The 16,297-nt window shown below is 39.8% G+C and overlaps 1 protein-coding gene and 1 long non-coding RNA gene across 2 annotated transcripts in view; one reads left to right on the top strand and one right to left on the bottom strand.

The window, feature by feature from the left end:
* pus7l (pseudouridine synthase 7 like) overlaps positions 1-16,297 on the top strand; it is a 53,597-nt gene that overhangs the window by 12,613 nt on the left and 24,687 nt on the right. The gene's annotated exons all lie outside the window — the stretch shown is intronic.
* Positions 6,385-10,122, bottom strand: LOC118219342. Its single transcript, XR_004763724.1, has 2 exons — positions 7,916-10,122; positions 6,385-7,456 (listed from the first exon to the last, which is right to left on the bottom strand). It is a non-coding gene; the product is annotated as an uncharacterized LOC118219342 (long non-coding RNA).

Here is a 16,297-nt window from a genome sequence, read left to right as displayed (position 1 = left end):
TTATGGTATTTTTGATTTCTTTTAGAGCTTGACAGTACCTGTGGAGTGTATCTGAGTTATGTTTATGATTTGATAATATTCTTAGGTTTCTTTGAGCATTTTCTGTTAATAGTTCATTAATTCAGTTGATCTCTTTGCTTTGGTGAGTTTATCTGCACTTGTTTCAGCCCATCTGTATTATTGGTTAAGATTATACAGCTTACAGGGCTGTGTGTATTAATTTCTGCAGTCTCCAGTTCTTTTCAGAAATATCCTGAATTTGTTGTGGCCTGAAATGGGGGTTTGTTGCCTGACAGTGAATGCGCTGGAGGAGGAGGGGTCCATGTCAGTGACGGCGTAATCAACAACACTCGTCCCAAGAGCTGAGCAGTAAGTGAACCTTCCTAAAGAGTCCCCTCTGATCCTGCCATTAAGGATATACAGACCTGTGGCTTGACAGAGATGCACTAACTCTCTACTGTTCTTATTTATTATATTGTCTGGGGTTATTTCTTTTTGTAGCGGTTGGTGTGAGGTATAGGGGGGTGTTTCCAAACACATGAATGTTTCCCTGTGTGTCGATACAGTCCGGTTCTGTCCCTGTTCTGGTGTTAAAATCCCCACACTGTCACACATCTCCCTGGGCCTGGAAATGGCATATTTCTGTTAAAAGAAATATGCAGAGCGTTAAAAAAACTGCTCATTATAGTATGGAGATTCATGTGGGCCGTCGTAAGCTTGCACACAGGTATGTATTATTTTCCCAATCCGCCTTTTCTTTATTCAGTTATATCCATAAGTGAGATTGTTCTTTTTTAGTAACTGTCATGTGTTCTGCAAGTTCCGCTTTGTACCACGCCAGTGTTCCTCCTGAGTTTCTGCCTTGTCGTACTGTTCTTAATTTTATAGTGGGCACTGTAATTTCATCATAACCTGGGGCACTGTGGATGAGGGCATCTTTTCGGCACAAAGTTTCAACCAAAATCAAAATGTCATCGTTAGAAATGTTTTTGATGAATTCTGGGCCTGTGCTTTTCAGCCCAAACACAGAGGACCACAGACCCTGTATGTTCCTACGGCTAATTTGGAATGAACTCATTTTACATAAAACAACATTGACTGTATTTTCAGTGAAACAAAATGCATTGTTGATAACAAGATACTACTTTAATCATTTATGCTGATATTGTCATTTAGTATTTGTATAGTTCAATTCAAATTGAAATTCATTAAATTGATTAAAATTGATATGTATTCATAAGCTCATATTAGTTCAGCAGCCTATCACAAAGGACGCCGAGGAGGTGTGTGATCTCACCTAGCTAAGGTGGAGGGGCAGGTAGGACAGGGGCCAGGGCGAGTGGGACAGGGGCTAGGGCGAGTGGGACATGGGCCAGGGCCGGTAGGGCAGGGGCCTGGGCGAGTGGGACAGGGGCCAGGGCCGGTAGGACAAATATAATCCAACTTGGATTTATTCTGTGTTTAAGGCAATAGGGGGCGTACACACTGCTAGGAAGAAGGTAGGCTCGCGGATCTCAGTTGTTGATGCGGTTATTTTAAGGCAAAATATATTTTGGTTTGGTTTGTCCCTTGTACCATTTTTGTTGGAAGAGAAAGTATCTGTATTTGTCGAAATGTTGAAATGATCCCCAGCCTTGCCAAAACATTTTTTTCACATTTCACTTTATCATCAAATGTCTTTTGGTCTTTCGTGGAAAATCACCAAAATGCCTCTTACCTTTCTTACCTCTGAAAAGTTACGAGAAAATCACTTTTCATAAATAACACGTGATATAGACAATGCCATTTTTCAATCTCAGATGCTAAATTGTGTTTATGAAGACGATAATTCCAAAGAAATGTGTTTGGAGGAATAATTAAAGCAAAATAAATATAATATTAAACTATGCGTAATCGCGTGTCTTCAAGGAGTCCTCGTATGTTTGCTACATAAACGATATAACTACGTTTTTTGTCTTCATATACTTCATATATTATTGTAGGCCTTCGTCGCTTTGGATAAAAGCGTCTGCCAAATAGTGTTATGTAATGGAATATGATCATGGCCTTCTTTCAAATGCTTTCTTATCGTTTCAGGATGCCTGCGTCCGTCGAGGAGGAATCTTTGAAGCATCACATGAACACGCACATCTTCACACAGCATCTGAAGTCTGAGTAACTCATGAATTCATTTTGAAAAAGACTTATTACCACCCCCTAGCACACCTTAAGAGCATGATTATTTGATTCATATGTCGTGTTTCATATGGGCGGTAGCTGTTTGACTATGACTCAGTTTGTGGATTATTAATATTATGTATTTGATTTATTTTGTGTATTGTATTATTTGTATATGTACCTATTAAGGTTTGCATATGTGAATTTTATGTTAGTACTTTAATTATGTTGCACACTCTCACTTGCTGGTCTGTCTGTTGGACTATTATCATTCATAATCCGGACGTTAGTCTGTCAGTTAAACATCCTTTTTGGTCAGGATATGATTTTTGTGGTATACTCTCATTTTGGAATCACGGCAGTGCTGTCCATGAGAACTACGACCACTTGTGACAATTATTAAGGCTTGCTAATACTTTGTGATATTATTTTTGAGCACAACCCTGCAGGAATTACTGTATATTGTTGCAATATACACCCCCGACTTTTCTTCACATTTCTCAAAATGTATTCTATTATTATTGTCCACCAGGTGTCTTCATATTTGGGTGAGCAGGTACTCACTACACTACAAGGTACAAAAACATACTAGACGACATGAGTGGAATTTAAAATGCAAAGCGTTAAATACAAATGTAATTATATGTGGTAGTTTTGTAAGTGAGTAACACTGAAACGGTTTGAAATTGATTTCATGTCATTTATTTTGTTCGTATTTTTTTAGTCCCCACATTACTAAAGATAATGCTCATCCTCCAGCAACTAAACTGCAACTAAAACTGGACAACATATGTCTGTGGGCTTTAATACAGCAGCTATGGCGGCAGCATGCATTATGTGTCCATACTGAATTGTACTCTGTACTGATTTTACTCCTTTATACATATTCTAACTTTAAAGCTATTCCTTGTCCTTGTAATGTGAATCTTTCCATGGTTGTCAAACGTATGTGGATTTTAATGCTGCACATTAATTGCCTTCTGGGGACAATAAAGATCTAATGAAAGTAAAAGTGTTCTTATTTAATGTTATTTAATTGAACAATGACAGCACAATCCAACTTAAGAGGCTGGAATTTAATGATTGAACCACTGGAATATAATAGGAGGATAATTTGAATCACTTGTTCAAATCAGAAATCACACTTGCAAAATCATTCATTAAACAAAAGCTTTCACAGAGTAGTTTACATATGTTTTGCCACAATCTCCTTGTCTTAATAAAATAACACTTTTTAGAGTTTTGTGTTTAAAGTTATGAGCACAATGACTCCCGTCCTTCTCTTGTCTCACCTTGCCTTACAGGGAGGGCACCTGCTCTGATTCTGTGGGGGACATTGGGGCAGATGAAATGCCATACAACAACATACAACGACAGTTGATTATCTTTCTTGGGCTGTGTTAAAGGACCCTGCCAGGCTCAGGTCTGGATGCAGGCATCTAGTTAATAGGTGGGTTGATTATCTTAGCTGGGCTGTTTCGATGTGGAGTTGAATATCTAAGCTGAGGAAATTTCAGTGTTTGAGTAAATTATCTTCCAGGGACTGAGTTAATAGGCTGTGTTGATTGTCTTAGCTGAGGATGCATCAGACTAGCAGTTGATTATCTCTGTATAAAGTGAAGTTCACTTAACTGTGGACCTATTGGTGTGGGAGTTCATTATCTTCACTATGATATTGCTGAGAAAATATCAGTATGGGAGTTAATTATTCTCACTGGGCTGTGTCAATGGGGAGTTGGTTATCTTAGCTGAGGACATATCGGTGAGAGAGTTCATTATCTTTTCTAGACAGTTTTAATGTTTCGCTGAGGAAATTTCAATGTTGGAGTCAGTTGTCTTCCTGGAGCTGTATTAATATGGAGTCTATAATCTACATTATAGCCTGGAAAATCGGACGCACTTGTGTTTTAAACATTAAATAGTTTCCACTTCTCCAGGGTATGAAAACGCGAACTGCTTGTAAAACTTTTGAGATTAAAGCTTCATGCCACCATTTCAAACTCGGCTTTTCAAACTCGATTTAAGAGTTTATCATTGTAACATTTATAATGGGAGTGCATCAGCGCAGATTCTTTTGTCAAAATTACCAAAATGTTCTCATTATTTTAAAGTACAGTGCTGTTGTATGACATTTCATTAATTATTTTCTTAACGACTGCTTCAACCGGAGCCGTCTGTATTAAACGAGTAGGAATGCTGGCTCCCTCTTGTGGACATAAAAACGCACCTGCAACAGCGTACCCGAATGTCCGCGCACCTGTCATCAATCACCATTAAAGCACGGGAAAAACACAGCTCTCGCCTACGTTTAGGAACACAAATTCGGTAATTGTGGAGGAAGTTGTAGAACTTGTAAGTAATCGCCTTTTTTATTATCTTAATCGGGTATGGTAAAAATCTGAGAAACATTCAATTAATTACAATATTTTTGCGCAAATTTTCGATTTATTTGCGCATGTAAACGTAGTAAAGTCGGCTTTAAATTTCGGCCTTTTAAAACTGCGCATGCGAAAGGTCACCAAACGCAGTGAACTGGATGTTGTTTGTATATCTTTATGCGGGGGGGAAGAATCAGTACAGGTAAACCAGCAAGATTAAGTCTGAGGCATTGTGGTTTTAATCGATGTTTAAAGATGGTAGGGAAACACCCAGGTGGGTATGACAGTGTGGCATGGCTGCGACGATTGAACAAGTTATTTTAATGTAAACTACAGGAAAGTAAGATGGTATTGAATGTTATTTCAGAATTAGGAGTTTCTTTTTTTTTGTAACTTTGCTTGGTTCAGACCAGAAGAAGCAGTAACTATTTGACAGGAAAGTTGGATTTGTTTGTATGCAACGGGACTATATGTGCACGGATGCATCTGAGGATCAGTTGAGGTTTTTTTAACGACCAGCAGAGGGCAGTAATGAGTCTGGAAGCGTTGAAAATGCCAGAATCATCCAAAGAGAAGAAGAAGCTGAAGCGTCACTCAAAGCGGTGTAAAGTAATTAGTAATTTTTGACACAACTAATTGGCCTTACATGATTATTAAAAGAATCCATGTAAAACCCAGGTATTAGATAAATCGTGTTTTTTTTTTAACCATGCAGACGCTTAATCAGAATATTGTTTAAAACTGATTTTCGGGGTGTTTGTGTGCACGTTGCTGTAAATCACCTGCATGTTAATGATTAAGGTTAGTCTTCACTTTTCACGTAGCAGACGCACACACACATTTCACTGGTTTACCTCTGTTTAGAGTGTGACTAAAAACTAAATTACACAGCCTAATATGTAGATTGTACTGTAGATTGTAATGTAATGCATCTCACTTCACATACATTGGTTTGATTATCAATTTATCTTATTTTTAAATGCTTTTAAATGTTCCCTTCTGTTTTAAAGGAGCTGAGCAGACTCGGGGAGTGCTTCGGAGGCATCGGTGCTGGGCTTCATATGTCCCCTGGTTCAGAATGCTGCTCCCCGACTCGTCTTCAACCTTCCCAAGTTCTCCCAAGTCACTCCTGTGCTGAGTTCACTCCACTGGCTACCGGTCGCTGCCAGGACCAGGTTCAAAGTCCAGATCCTCGCCTACCCTGCAGCCAACAGGACGGCCCCCGGCTACTTACAGGACATGATTCAATCCTACACGCCAGCTCGACCACTCCGCTCTGTGGAAACGGGGCCACTTGCACCCCTGCCATTCGGATGAATCTGGGATAATTTTTATCACTTAAATTCCCCTCTTTTATGCTACACATGTACCTCCTGTGCCAATTTCATGTTACCTGTACCGCCATCCAGCACTTATACTGTACTTTGTATCATTATCTTGATGTTGTAGCTTGTCATGCCTCCTAGTTTTACTTAGCAGAGGTTAGGTCAGAGTAATGTTTAATGTGTGAACTGGACTTAATGTGTTCATGGCTATGAATAACTGTTACAAAATGAGTATTGTGCCTTATTGGACCTGTGTTTTGTAGTTGTTCCAATGACCTTTGGTATGCACTTATTGTACATCACTGGATAAAAATGTCTGCTGAATATATGTAATACAATGTAATGTCAGGAGTTTGCCTCCCTCTGCTGGACAGAAAACGGCATTACAGCAGAGGAAGTCCAATTTAAAAAATGTTGCAATGTACAAGTCTATTTTTTGTATGGTTATCAAAATGTATGTGGATTTTAATGCTGCTCACAAGGTGCCCTCTGGGGATAATAAAGATCTACTGAAACCGAAACTCACTGTTCTTATTGTGCATTATTTTTATTCAGCAATGGCAGCACAACTTTCAAGAATGAAATGTAATTGCAGAATAAAATTACAAAACACAATTAATTTTATTTCATTATTAAAAAGAAAATAAAATGCATTTACAAGCCCTGTCCCCCAATACATATCCACTGCACTTTATAAAAACAGAATGACTGTTCTCCATAGTACATTACTGGCTAGATTACATTTTTCATCCTTGTAAAAGAAAACATTCAAAGGCATAAAAAATGTAACCAACTAATCACTTTCAGGCACACCTATAAGATGCAACACCATTACACATTTAATTAGGTCATCTGTTTGAATGGGACTTGTCAGTCACCTGTTCTAATCATAAATCGCAAATTCAAGGGAAGTCCAATGAATCAAAAGCTTTATTTAAATAAGTCAAAATATATTAGGGTGTCAGTTTATATTTTTCCACAGTTTTGTAGAGTTCATTTTAGGAGAGCACCTAATCTGGATCTCTGCTATTCAAAGCTGAGCTCTTCCTGTTTAATTCTTATCGGTCTGCGAATAAGTTCACTAATGAACACCCAGGAACTCTTGAAGGGCTTCCTGGTGCAAGAGTACCCTGTTCCACGAATCCCAAGATAGTAAGTTCAATCTCCCCTCTGCTCTGTCTCTCTGGCTCTTCACCTCTCTGCTGTGGCTCTAAGAACCAGCTGTAAGACATAGGTAACAAGGTTCATCACCTTCAGGTCCGAAGTTAGTAGATGAAGGCAAAATTTCTGAGATTTTTTTGTAAATATTTCTGTTGTGTCATCTTCTTCTACCCACAGAAAAGCCGGCCGATTCACAGAAGAGAAGGTGGCGCAGCGGTATTGTCTTTGCCTACGGACGCAGAGGTTGGGGGTTCGAACCCCCCTTCGTCTTTGTTTCGCTTATACTTGGGTTGTCTCATCATCAGGCCATTTCTGCAGCCGCGCAACCGCTAACATGACGGTGGCGTAAAGGTATTGTCCAAAGCTTGGAACGCTGAGCTTCAGGGTTCGAATCCCCGTTCGTCCCTTCAGTTTGCGCAGCTTTTGTCCGTAGTGCTGTGTAAGTGCACAAAAAAATGAGCGATAAATGCGAAGGAGTATGTGGCGTAGGGGGCTGAACCGATCCTCAGGAGGTAGAGGTTGATGGTTCGAGTCCCCGAGACCGCACCTGAGCAACGTCGGTGGTCCCCAAGGGTGGGGGAGGTGTGTGTGTGGTGTGAGTGGACGGGCAGGCAATCTGGCCCCCCGGAATTTCCCAGAATACAACATGGGGGTTATAATATTTTTTTGCAAATTCAAAATTTTCGGAAGGTAAAAAAAAAAAAAAATTTTGACAGGGGTCCCCCTCTCCGTTAGTGCATTACTACTGACAGTCCCCCATACTACTACGCAATCAAATGAACTCATTTGATTGCAGAAAGGTAGCAGTATGGAAGACTGGCAGTAGTAATGCACTAATATACACCAAAAGTGGTGCATAGAAACAAAAACAAACAAAACCAAACTCATACATACACAGCACCTCCATCTGGGGACTTCCTGCTTCTGCAGACAAGCTGGAGAGAAAAAAAGAGGGGGGAATGTTTAAAATAAACAAAATATAATCAAAATATGTTACCTATGAACATACATTATGCAAATGAAAACAGAGGCATTAACAATCTTTGTTAAAAGAGGGTTGACAGGACTGCATTAGTACAGGGTGCTACAGGTGAAGAATATGTCTCCCTCTGCTGGACAAAAAATTGAATTACAGCAGAGGAAGTATAACACTAAAGTCTATTTTTGAAAGGCTGACGAATACATGCAGATTTTTCCCATTACCCACAATTGAAGCTAAACTCAGTTTACTGTATAAAGGCAGAAGTATATAAGACTGGCAGAGACATTAACTATAGCCACTGTATGTGGTGAATACGTGGGAAAGTGTATGAAATGTGCATGTAGTTAAAGATGAGGACAGGTAATTTATGTATGTTGGAATCTGAGTGTGAATTACTAAAATGACAGTTAGCAGGCCCATCACCTTAGACCTGCGCAGGAGAACAGATAACAGATACAGCCATGCGGGTGTGTCAGTTTCTTCAAATATCTCACATGTACATATTCTCCTCCGCACATCTAAGGTGGTGAGCCTTCCAACTGAGTTCAATAACTCACATCCAGACACCAACATACATAAAGGCCCTGTCCTCATCTTCCGCAACATGCACACGTCATACTCTTTCACCTGCAGTCACCTGGCTATAGAACGTGTATACAACCCTTCCACAGTGTTCCCTCTTACTGCATTACAGCCTTAAATAAAAAGCACATCAAATCTGATTTTTTACATGTATTGACACATGGTATTCCACAATATCCAAGTGAAAACAATTCTCAAAATACCTGAGAACTCATTTTTAAAAATCTATGACAGCTGGGTTGCATAAAACAGACACACCCTAATGATTGTAATGGTGCATTAGCTCACGCATAACCAAACTCCTACATCACACACCAAACTGACTGGCCCCTACCTGTGTCCAGTTATAGTAATTCTGATTAGCACACAATGAAACAATCTGTTTCTGTAGGCTTCCTCTGCAGGGTAGTGCATTACACAGCAAAGAACAAACCATGAACAACAAAGAGCATTCTAACGGACTCAGAGGTAAAACTGCAGACAGACAGACACAAATCAGGAGATGAGCATAACGAGATATCAAAGGACTCCAATAACACAGTGAATCACCACTGAGATCTTGCCTAGATCAGGCCGTCCCTGCAAACAGGATGAACGAGCACAGAGGAGACTAATCAGAGAGGTCACCAAGAGGCCAATGGCATCTTTTAATGAGCTGCAGCTGCAGTCTGTTATGGCAAAGACTGGTCAATGTGTGCATGTGACAACAATATCCCAAGCTCTCCACAATACTGGCCTATATGACAGGGTGGCAAGAAGAAAGGCCCTACTCAAAAAAGCCAACTCTGAGTCTCCTTTGACATATGCAAAAACACACTGAACTCTGAAGCAATGTCGTGAAATGTTTTGCCATCTAATGAAACCAAAATAGAAATTCTGTCCAAAACACAACACGCTATGTTTGGCGAAAACCCACTACAGCATATCAACACAGAACACCAGCCCTACAGCAAAGCATCCTATTATGGGGGCGTTTCTCATTGAGAAGCACTAGCGCTCTCGTCGGGACAGAGGGGAAAATGGATGGAGAAAAATGTCCACACTTACACAACTCAGTTATTATATAATTTCATTTTTAATTAATTCTCAGAAATGTGGGATATTACGGAATACCATGTGCAAATGAAGGTGGGATAAATCATATTTAATATAGTTTCATTTAAGGCTGTAATGCAAGAAAGGTTCTTACGCTGCGTACAGTTTCTGTAAACACCGGTAGTATTTACAAACAGCATGATCACATGTAGTTGTAATGACAGTTATGAATTCGCTCAACAGGCTGCAGGAAGGCTTGATATGACCAGCAAACAGAAAACTATAGAAATGTCAAACCAACCAATTCATCAAATGCAGCTAACATAACTCGCTAACGTTAACAGGTTTGTTGATTCTTTGATGGCTGTCCAGCTAGTGTTATCTACATAGCTAGCTAGCGACATTAGCTAGGCAGCTAGCTAGTTCGGTTGTTTGTTTATCGATGCAAACCGTATTTTGCAAGGTTGGTTAAATGTACGGATATTATCGCGTATCACACAGGAAGCACACAAAGTAATATTTTCAAAACATAGTTAAAGTGAGAATTCAGACATTGCATAGTAAGCATTGGCTTGTAGCAAAATATGTAATTACCTTTCTGCAGCACTGCAGGCGGAAGTATATTTACGAGTTGCAGATGGCCACCGCATGTCTTTCGACGATGGTTTACTCGGGAAATGAAGTCCACCGTCTCGCCGGCTTCAGCAATCGCGACGCGTTATTGACTACATATCCCACAAAACTTTAAAAAACACAAACATTGCGTCACGGTTGGTCAAACCGTATGTACTGAAGTAAAGGGGGAGGGCGTTAATTTTTTCCTCCTTTTACTCACTGGCGTTATATAGCGCACGTCGCATAATTATAAGGACGATTTAAAATTTAAGATAATAAAAAAAGGTGCGCAATCAACTGTTTTATTTAATAATTATTGCGCGTTCTCGTTTGTTTTTCGTTTCAGTCACCATAAATGAACTCTCTCAGCCCAACATCATAGTTAAGCCTACAATCGCAGAAGTCAAAATGAGACAAAAGTTTATCCATGACAGACAGGTCATTGAGCACAGAGTTCTGGAGCACCTCAGTGAGTACATGCACTAGCATTCCCCCAATCCACTAACCATGGATGTCATTGGTGCTCAAGTTGGGTGATTATTGCCTGTCTCTTACTCAATCCAGCCCGGCCATCAGTATGTTTGAGAGACAGAGATTAATCACACTCCTTGAGTGGGAATTGAACCCACACTTTCAGGCTGGGAAATACCAGCGCATTTACCCTCTGAGCCACCCCAGAACTCTGAAAGCACTGTCTCATGCATCATAGTTAAGTCTACAATCAGTAATGTCAAAGTGAGACAACAGTGTAAGGCCTGCAGGGGGACTGAACCAAGATCTTTGCTGAGGATGAAGAGCAAGAGCTTACAACTAAGGCTTACAACCAGTTAGAATGCATCATAGACTAGCTCACCCAAGGCTGGAAAATCACATTGAACTCAATGATCTGACATTGTAGAAGGAGGATAAACAATGATAAAATTAAAGGCCATTGGTCTAAAAATTAGATAGATATCGTAGCACAGTGGTCTCAAACTTAGTGCCATGGAGGGCCGTGTGTATGCTGGTTTTTATTCCAGCCTCAGCTCTTGATTATATAATTAGTTCAATTATTTGCTGAATTAGGGATTCAGGTTTGCACATAATGGTAACACGACATCTATGGTGACCCGCATTGTCTAAATAAATAATTAATAATAAATAAACCATTTGCAATATAGCACAATGCGAATGTGGTACTGCTATTCTTCATGGCATGCATAGCTATTTCTAACATAACGTGGTTAAAAAGGGTAAATAATCCTTCAAAACATGAAAAGTGTCTAATTAATAAAAGTGAACATCTTGTTAATTCTGGGATTGCAATTGTGGCTGGAAAAAAAACCCAGCATACAGTTTCCTAGGACCTAGCATACACAGAGTTTCCTAGGAAGAGCCTTTGTTTTTTTGTTTTTTGGTCATTTGTGGTCTTATACTGCCATCTTGTGGTCTAAAAATAGAAGTTCATAGAAATATCAGAGTTAAATGTTGAAAAAGAAGGTTCGTTCCTTTTTTGCATTTTTTTTTTCAAATGGATTGTTGGTGCATTTCTGTGCAAAACCCAGAACATAAATATTTATGAATAATAATTTGTTCACAAATGTTTAATGTGGAATATTAATAAACTGCAGTGGAGTTCCTGAATCTGGAAAGGACACAGTTATGATGTGTTAAACAAAGATATTTAGAGTGTAAGAAATTAAGGATAACACGCACATATCTGAATATTTATTATGGACAAGTGAGTGTCTTCACATGGGGACAAGTTGGCCCTGTGCTGGGGTACCTACCCCAGTTTATGACTCGCTGGTGATGTATCAAGCTATTACTGTTTAATTCCTTCTGCCATTTCAGATCATTGACTGAACCAAGATCTTTGTTGAGGAAGAAACCCTTGCACACTATGTGATGTGTCTCCACTACGTCTGTTAAGGTGAAGATTTTGCTTCAGTCCCCCTGCAGGCCTTACATGTTTTTCCTCTTTGACTTTTCTGATTGTAGACTTGTCTATGATGCATGAGAGAGTGCTTTCAGAGTTCTGGGGTGGCTCAGAGGGTAAATGCGCTGGTATTTCCCAGCATGAAAATGTGGGTTCAATTCCCACTCAAGGAGTGTGATTAATCTCTGTCTCTCAAATGTACTGATGGCCGAGCTGGATTGAGTGAGAGACAGGCACTAATCACCCAACTTGAGCACCAATGGTATCCACGGTTAGTGGATTGGGGGGAATGCTAGTGCATGTACTCACTGAGGTGCTCCAGAACTCTACGCTCAATGACCTGATTGTCATGGATGAACATTTTCCTCATGAAAGCAATCGGAAATGTTTTCAAGCACCTAGGCACATTTTGGTCCTCCAACCACCGATACTGTTAATCAGTATGCAAATTCTTTGTCATCACTAAGCTGTGATTATTATTATACAAGACTTTTTTTTAACCAGCTGTGGCATTTGGAACCTAAGACCAGTGATCCAGACTTCTAAGTTAAGTCTACAGTCTTAAATGTCAACGAGGAAAAACACTCCTCAACCCAGGTATCTCTGTTGAAAGGGTAATTATCTTAATAGAGGTACTTAGCGAAGGCACATCACACAGTGTACAAGGGTTTCATCCTCAACAAAGATCTTGGTTCAGTCCCCCTGCAGGCCTTACATTGTTGTCTCACTTTGACATTACTGATTGTAGACTTAACTATGATGCATGAGACAGTGCTTTCAGAGTTCTGGGGATGCTATGAATTGCACAGTTGCAACCGTACATTTGCACCTGCTGATGCGGAAGTCACTGGTAGGACAGGCGAATGAGGTAGGTCCGTTGGAGAGACGATGTGACAGGTCGACCAGTAACACCCGCTTCCCTGGAGAGGTCAGCGCTGGCAATGGTAAGTGTTTGTGCAAAGAGATGCCTATTTTAAAGGAAAGATACAGTATCAATGCTATCAATTTTTGATGCTAAAGGATGTTACTCTGGTGATAAATTTTGTACTGTAATAATTACACAAAATTATCACCATACACATATCCTGCTGCTCTTGGGAGGTCAGCTGGAGGACATGGTATGTATAATCCTGATGAACACAAATAAAATTATTTCAGTAGGAGTAGTACAGCAGGAATGAACATTCAGCACAGGCAGGGTCAATCATTAACCACTGAGTGATATGATAAAGTGCACAGACGGTAAGGAAAAGACTACAGGACATGTATATAAGCTCAGTACTTAGCAAAACCAGAACAAACATCTAATTTAATATGGAGGAGGCAAAAGGAGTGTGTTGTAGTGTAACTGGAGGATCCAAGTGTAAGTGTAGTGTATAGGTTACGATGAGCCATGTGGGACAATGAGGCTCATCATACCTGGTATACCTTCTTATGTCAGTGTGGTAGGTTATTAGCTTTGCTGAGGATGTGTCAGAATGGGAGTTGATTATCTCCGTATAAATGAAAGTTCACTTAACTGCGGACCTATTGGTGTGGGAGTTCATTATCTTCACTATAATATTGCTGAGGAAATATAAGTATGGGAGTTATTCTGCCTAGGCTGTGTGAATGGGGAGTTGGCTATCTTACCTGAGGACATATTGGTGAGAGAGTTCATTATCTTTACTAGACAGTTTTAGTGTTTCGCTGAATATCTTACCTGAATAAATTTCCGTGTTGGAGTCAGTTGTCTTCCTGGAACTGTGTTAATATGGAGTCCGTAATCCCCATTATAGACTGGAAAGACTGCTCTCTTTTACAATCTGATCCAAAGAATTAATATTAACATGTGCTTGCTGGAAATCACCTGTCTGTTAAACATTAAATAGTTTCCAGATCTCCAGGGTATGAAAATACAAACTGCCATGCTTGCAAAACATTTGCGATTAAACCAATACAACGCTTTTCAAAATCTACTTAAGGGCTTACCATTGTAACATTTAGAATGGGAGTGCATCAGCGCAGATTCTTTTGTCAAAATGACCAAAATGTTGTAATTATTTATTATTATTTAGTACAGCGTTGTATGACATTTCATTAATTATTTTATTTACGATGGCTGGCTTTAACTGTATAAACGAATAGGTGAGGTGGCTCCCTCTTGTGGACATAAAACGCACCTGCAACAGGCGGCTGTCCGCGCACCTGTCATCAATCACAATTAAAGCACAGGAAAACACAGCTCTCGGCTACGTTTAGGCACAATTCGGTTTTAATAAGATTGAGGCCATAATCCGGCTATGGAAGGTTTGATGTAAACGTTTGATGTATTACCTTAATCGGGTATGGTAAGAATCTGAGAAAACATTACATTAACTCCGATATGTTTGCGTAAATTTTCGATTTGTGTGTGCACATGAACGTAGGAAAGTCGGCTTTAAATTTTGACATTTTAAAACTGCATATGCGGAAGTTCACCAGACGCAGTGACCTGGATGTTGTTTGTATATCTTTATGCAGGGGAAAAGGATCAAGTACAGTTAAACCAGCATGATTTAGTCTGAGGCACTGTGGTTTTAATCGATGTTTAAAGATGGTAGGGAAACACTCAGGTGGGTATGAGCGTGTGGCATGCCTGCGACGATTCAACATGTTATTATAATGTAAAATACAGGAAAGTAAGATGGTATTCAACTTTATTTCAGAATTATGAGTTTCTTTTGAAACGTTTCTTGGTTCAGATAAGAATAAGCGGTAACTATTTGAAAGGAAAGCTTTGGATTTGTTTGTATGCAACCAGACTTGCACGGATACATCTGAGGATCAGTTGTGTTTTTTTTTAACGACAAGCAGAGGGCAGTAATGCGTGTGGAAGTTTAACAAACCAGTATCAAACAAAGCGAAGAAGAAGCGGAAGCAAAACGCAGAGCGATGTGAAGTAATTATTTTTGGACGCAACTAATTGGCCTTACATGATTATTAAAAGAATCCATGTAAAACCCAGGTATTAGAGAAATCGTGTTGTTGTGAACCATGCAGATACTTAATCGGATTATTGCTAAAAACTGATTGCTCCCAATTTTCGTGGTGTTTGCATGCACATTGCTGTAAATCACATGCATGTTAAGGATTAATTTTACGGTCTTCACTTTTCCATGGTAGTAAAAACACACACATTCTACTGGTTTACCTCTGTTTAGTGTGTGACTAAAAACAAAACTATACATAGCCTAATACATAGATTGTACCAAAATACAGTATACATGCATCTCACTTTACATATATTGGTTTGATTATCAATTTAAATGCTTTTAACTGGTCCCTTCTGTTTTTAAAGGAGCTGAGGGGAGTGCTTCGGGGGAATCGGTGCTGGGCGCTTCACATGTCCCGATTCAGAATGCTGCTCCCCGACTCGCCTTCAACCTTCCCAAGTTATCCCATGTCACTCCTCTGCTGAGTTCACTCCACTGGCTACCGGTCACTGCCAGGACCAGGTTCAAAGTCTGACCCTCACCTACCCTGCAGCCAACAGGACGGCCCCCGGCTACTTACAGGACATGATTCAATCCTACACGCCAGCTCAACCACTTCGCTCTGTGGCAACAGGGCCACTTGCACCCCTGCCATTCGGATGAATCTGGGATCATTTTTATCACTTAAATCCCCCTCTTTCATGCTACACATGTACCTCCTGTGCCAATTTCATGTTACATGTACCTCCATCCAGCACTTATACTGTACTTTGTATCATTATTTTGATGTTGTAGCTTGTCATGCCTCCTAGTTTTACTTAGCATAGGTTAGGTTAGAGTAATGTTTAATGTGTGTACTGAACTTAATGTGTTCATGGCTATGAATAACTGTTACAAAATGAGTACTGTACCTTATTGGACCTGTGTTTTGTAGTTGTTCCAATGACCTTTGGTATGCACTTATTGTACATCACTGGATAAAAATGTCTGCTGAATATATGTAATACAATGTAATGTCAGGAGTTTGCCTCCCTCTGCTGGACAGAAAACGACATTACAGCATAGGAAGTCCAATTTAAAAAATGTTGCAATGTACAAGTCTGTTTTTTGTATGGTTATCAAAATGTATGTGGATTTTAATGCTGCACACAAGTTGCCCTCTGGGGATAATAAAGATCTACTGAAACCGA

This window comes from Anguilla anguilla, chromosome 19, assembly GCF_013347855.1.
Source record: "Anguilla anguilla isolate fAngAng1 chromosome 19, fAngAng1.pri, whole genome shotgun sequence".
In the NCBI taxonomy this organism is placed as follows: domain Eukaryota; kingdom Metazoa; phylum Chordata; class Actinopteri; order Anguilliformes; family Anguillidae; genus Anguilla; species Anguilla anguilla.
Note: the sequence above shows the minus strand (reverse complement) of the source record. Positions and strands in the feature narration are given on the sequence as shown.